We start from the raw sequence: 6,218 nt of genomic DNA on the forward strand, positions 1-6,218 counted from the left end.
GCGATTGAATTCGACAAAAACGCAATATTTTATCTATCTATCTATCTATCGATTCATATAAGCAAAGACATCTTTTTATCGTCAACTTTTGTTTTATGAAATTACACTTATATCAAATATTAAACCTGCCCACTACATTCTCTTCATTAAATAACCACACAATTTACATACCTATAACAACTATTTACTATACTTCCACCCAATTAAATGATCGCTCCAATCCTTAATGAATTATGACAAAAAAAACCATTAATAAAATGATTTCCTTTTCTTTGTACTTTACCAATCCAGGATCATGCACGCAGGAAGCGCATGCCCAGACAGTAACTTAAATTTGATTATAAATATTAATGATTAACACTAAAAAGATGAAAAGGAAAGAAACAAAAGTATTGACTCATAAGTTAATTTTGAAATCAGTGAATTTTCAGGAAATCCCAGATGAAAAATTAAAGTTTAAATGGAATAGACAAAACATTTATATGCTTGTGAGAAAATTAAATAAAGCAGAGAGGAAAAATCTGATTTGAGGGCTCAAAGATTCGAATCTATGATATGGCGCTCTAATGTTATGACAACTATCTTGATTCGAATCTATGATATGAAGATAAAGCCCAAATTGGTTTGAAGCTCGTGGCCGTGGCCATGGTCATTGCAAGTGTGAAGCTCGAGTGGCCATGGCCGTCACGAGCTTAAAGCTTGAGTGGCCATGGCCACATCTCTCTCAATTTTTCTTTTTTCGCTCTTTTATGTTGTTTGATGTGGCACCTAAATTCCATGTCGGTAGGTGCATGTGGCTGCCACATTGAATAACTAACGATCTACTTGAATGACATGTTAGCGGAGAATAGATTTGGAATTCAAGTGAGAATCGGTGGTATTTTTAGAAAAAAAGTTTTGGGGAAGATTTGGGATTGAGAATTTTTTGGGTTATTAGAGCTACTTAATGATCAGAAATTTAGTATTTTTAAAATTAGGGAGTAAATTATTTTTTTATGAAACTTTACCAGAATTCCAATAATACCGGCTCAACATTCTACAAGGCGTAGATCACATAGGGCATGTTTTAGTATGTATTTGGCTCTATAAATAGGGAGGGTGGGCCCACACAATTAGTCCCGTAACACCAAGCTAGGATTGCGAATGGTGCATAGATGACAACACAATAATCTTTTGAATACGTTTGGTAGCTAGGATAAAAGTCACGATGTGATGAAATATGCCTTGTCTTGTGCTTGGTTTCTGTTTGTGATTGGATAAGATAAAAAAATAAGAGGGATATAGTCTAAAAAAAAAATTCATGTGAGAGATGAGATAAATGTGGATAGAATTTCTTATGTTCATAGTATAAAATAAATTTTTTCTCGAATAACAAAATTGTTAAGCCAATAAAATTAAAATAATAACTAAATATAAATAACATTTAAATCCTAATATAAAAAAAGGAAATTCAAAATAAAATAACCAAAACGACAATAATTTTTTTTATATTTATTCCTAGTTTTATGTGTACATTTGAATTTCTTTTGATTCTATTATATGTAGCCTATATACACATGCATTTAGTATTTATATTTATTTTATATTCAGGTATAATAAATAATTCGTTATTCAATAAAACTGTAATTCAGAAATTATGGAAGGGAATTAAAATAATAAAAAATATGTAAATGAAAATGAAGTTTTTTTTTTTTTGGTCATAATGAAAATGAAGTTGAAGAGCCCATTTTTTTAATAATCAAATTCAAACTTGAAAAATGATCTTTTAATTCTTGAAGAATGCGGAGCAAAGGGATTTATGTATCTTCTCTCTCTTGTGTACATTGAATCTTCATGACTTTTACATAACTCTTTGGTTCACATAAAAACTCCACAAAAACGAAGAGAGAGTTAAAGCCCCTTTTTCCTTTATATCTCTTTGCTCACGACGAAACTTCACGAAAGGGGTGAGAGAATCAAGCATGTAGTATTCGGAATCATGAAATTGGATGATCATGATTTCTCTCTTACTAAATTTGACATTCATTGGTTGGTCTATCTCGCCAACACCGCTTTAGTTCATCTACATTTCGGGTCATGGTCAAATCAACGGCTCCGAAATGCTGAGTTTCTTTACTTTTGAAGGTTTATATAGTACAATAATCATGGATTAATTGCTAGAGGTTATCTCTATTTGTGCATTTATAATTTCTTTAGTAGTGAATGAAAAATCCTTGCCATCTTCATTTGTGCATTTTCAAGTTCATTTACTTTGATATGTAGTTCCCACCAAAATGGGCATCATACGACATGAAAATATCTAGCTCTGTTACTAAATTTCACCAAACAATTGATAGATTATAACCAAATCATTGAATTTCACATTTTATTAACTCGACTCCTTTCATGACTTGAAACTCCGCTGATCAAAGGTAGCTGTTTGTTTAAGTGAAGGTGTTCTCTGAGAATTCGTTTTTCAAATTTTCACGCGTTTAGTTTGCCGAAAATGATAAGTCAATTGAAAACACTTTCCCGGTCAATAAGAATATTCATGCATAAAATCAGAAATGTGAATTTTTCAATGTGAATAGGTGAAAACACTTTCCGAAATTACTCTTCCCAAAATTTTTAACATATTATTTTAATATTTTGATATTTTCTTTTCTTTTCTTTTTCTTTTTTTTCTTTCCCTCGGCTAGTCGCGGGGCTTCGGTGATGGCTGGTGATCGGACATAGGTGTGGGCCGGTAACGATCGACCTAACCGGCTCGCTCACTTGGCAAGGCTCGGCAACCGGCGAGGTAAAATCATGAAATTGAAATTATTTTTCAAATAAGAACGAAATATCAAAAAATATTTTCAGTCGCATATTATCAAATAAAGGAAAATAAATCGTTTTCTTAGAAAATGATTTTCGGAAATCATTTTCCTTTTTCATAGAGTTTTCTGTGAAAAAATGCACCCTTAAAATAATTTAAGAGTACCAAAGGTCAAATTTTTATTGAGGCTGATAATACAACCTAGAGAAGGAAAAATAAATTGAATGAAGATAATTATAAGCTTTCGCGGAATACCAAACCATCGCCATACCATATGATGTTAGATGCAAGTCAGCGTGCTTGACGCTAGATGTAAACAAAGTGAGACATATCAAAACTATAAACAACTTTTGTGGAATATAACAAGTTAAGACTTCACTAGTAACATAAACGTTGTAACATAATTAGGAGTCTTCTTGATGAGTAAATACATAATTAGATGCGATGCTGACAAATAGATAATAAAATGAGGAGTGGTGATAGTAAAAATATCGAAGATAACACACTAAGATTTATAGTGGTTTGATTTTATTCCCAAGCCTACATCCACTCTCTAACTTAAGAGCCACAATGTGGTTGGAATCCACTAGTAATCATAATTGCAAGTTATAACTAGTAAGTGTTGTTCCTTTCATGCTATAAGTCACGCTATCAGAACACAACTACTACTATTACACATGTATAGTTGACTTTACCATGATTATAACTTAGTAGCACCTCGTAGAGACATAATCAGACATCTCATTGCCGACAATAGAAACCGATACAAAGAATAAGGCTCAAGAGCTATAGACTCGGTTTATTTATTTTCCCTTAATATCCAACCTTAGTACTTCTCCGGGATTGAGTATATATAGCCATCCAATTCTTAAATGACCATTTGCAGCTCAACTCCACGAAGTAGCCGTTGGTTTAGCCATCATTAGTGCCCAAATGGCTCTCTATCGCTTACTAGCGTCGTAATGGCTAGTAATTGTGGTAGTTTTCCCAAACTAGTCAGATCGCTGTTATCGGTGTCTATCTTCTATCAGAATTGGCATAACTACTCTAATGCATCTTCGGTGCTCTTGAAGCGGACTCCAACCTTTTGTAACATCTAGTTTCATTGTGATCAACGTCTCCATTAGATGGGTAGATGGCCAGCACCTTCCAAGACACGATATCAGCATTGCCCCTCACCCAAATAATCTAGAGTTTATCGGTAGTCTATTGATGTTGTCCATCGATGAAATTATATGAAATGACTTGTGATCAATCATCCAACGATCATATTGGCTTCTTCGGTTTCCAAAGACATCCATGACATCAACACACTTGTGGCTCCTCGTCTTCATTGAATGGTGGAGTTAGTATCAAAGACATTCAAGGACATCACCACCACCGATGATTCTTTGTCTTCACTAAACTCATTGGGTCATTGATATTGTCTCCACCTCATTTAAAGATAACTAATCTAGCCAACAATTTGTTGTCCCTATGGCATCTACTCTTCTATCTTCTAGTCCTTCCAACAGTATTTGCATTCATAATTCAACCAAGCCATTCATCTTCACAAGTGCGGTCTTTCAAAGCTTCAACGAACATTACCGTTCTAGGCTTTTTCACTATCACCATGGTTCGCTCAACTGTTCATCTTATCTTTGTCCTTCCAAGCCATCGTGAATATCCCTATTCTTTTCGGCTCGTACACCTCCGATCAATGTCATTATAACTTGTTCACCTTTGTTGAGATCATTCCAGCTTGTACACATTTCCATGCTTAATCCCTTGTTTGCCTTAGACATCGGCAATTGTCCTTCCATATAGGCAGAGTCTTCCCGATTGTGACAAAGCACTCAGCATCACACTTGATATTTATGAAGACACCATCTGTATCGCGGCTTGTGTATATATCACCTGGTACTACTTGACCAATACACACATCAATAGCCTTTATAACAACATAAAAGAGTTTCCTAACAATTTCTCCATTTTTTGGAGAGAAACAACATCCTTTTCGGGGACAAGCCTCTCTTTATCCCGGCCATCATCAAGCATCTCCACAAGGTGGTCAGAGATATGAGCTTGTCACTTGGTCTGATTGATGACATTCCCCGCAACAGGCGTATACAAAGAAATTGGGGCCTTTCCCCTTCTATCTTTGAGGATTAGCCCATTGCTTAGATTAGCGTTTCTTTTGGCTGTTGTTTCGCTCTTGACTTCTTTCTACAGTGGCCATTGTTTGGCTCTTTAGATCTCTAGATTCTTCTTTTGTCGTGTCTTTCTTGACCGCTACACCTTTGCACCCTTCGGGACACTTCTAAGTGTAACGATGGGTACGAGGTTTTTGTGTTCGGTCCTCTCTTGTATTTGGCACCTTGAAAAGTTATATACATACTTACCTTACCAAAAAAAAAACAATATCTAAATATGTAGATGTCTTAACACGCAATAAAAGATATATGATTTGTGTGTGAGATAAGTAAAATACATTTGCTTATCTTGCCAAATACAAGAGTTCGCTTCAGGGCATAGTGAATATACAATGCAATCTCCAATCAAGATATTCAATGTGTGTAAACATGAGATGGTAAGTAGAACATTATGAGCAAAGAATAGAACAAAGAATAAGAATTAACGATAGCTCAAGCTTATAACCAAGTTACTAATCAAGTGAGTTTCAAATAGGAATGAATATTCATCATGTGAACAATACTCCTCCAAAGACAAATGCATATTTTATCTAATGTCTCTCCCTTTTTGTCATAATAAAAAAAGATGATAATAATGTATATGCAATTCAGCTCATTCTAGCACATTCAAATCCCGTTTGATACAATCTCTTACAATTCAGCATATTTCATCAATATCTCCTTGTTTGACATGCTCAAGAAACAGAAAAGATGTGTAACGAAGCTTATGCTCGGTGAATCAAACATCATGTGTATCCACAAATGTTTATAACAAAATAGATGTATACAATCATTTGTTTCCTCTCCCTTTTCATCATAAAAAAGCATGATATTGCAAAGGAAATGTAAAAATCTACTTAGATAATTTTAACAATTTGCATAAGCAGGTGTCGATAACTCGACTCATGATATCGATCAACTTAGATAATTAGCATTCATGATAATGCACAAGAGATACTAGATAAAATCATTGTATAGTGCGACCAAAACAAAAGAAAAAAAAACATTGTATAATGAAATTATGTTTAAAGACAAGTATTGAGAGATAACATGTCGATAATTGATATAAGCTTTTGATAAAACTAGTATTGCTCCCCTAAGTGTTGTCGTTAGAGTAGATACCATCATCAGCATATAATCATCATCTAAGAGGAGCTTATACTTTTGGGCAATCTCTTTTTCCTTCCCAGATGTGCTTAATCACTTATTGTACAACATTGAATCTAGGAGGAAATGCATAAGTTAGTCAT

The sequence above is a fragment of the Rhodamnia argentea genome, chromosome 1, assembly GCF_020921035.1.
Source record: "Rhodamnia argentea isolate NSW1041297 chromosome 1, ASM2092103v1, whole genome shotgun sequence".
Classification (NCBI taxonomy): domain Eukaryota; kingdom Viridiplantae; phylum Streptophyta; class Magnoliopsida; order Myrtales; family Myrtaceae; genus Rhodamnia; species Rhodamnia argentea.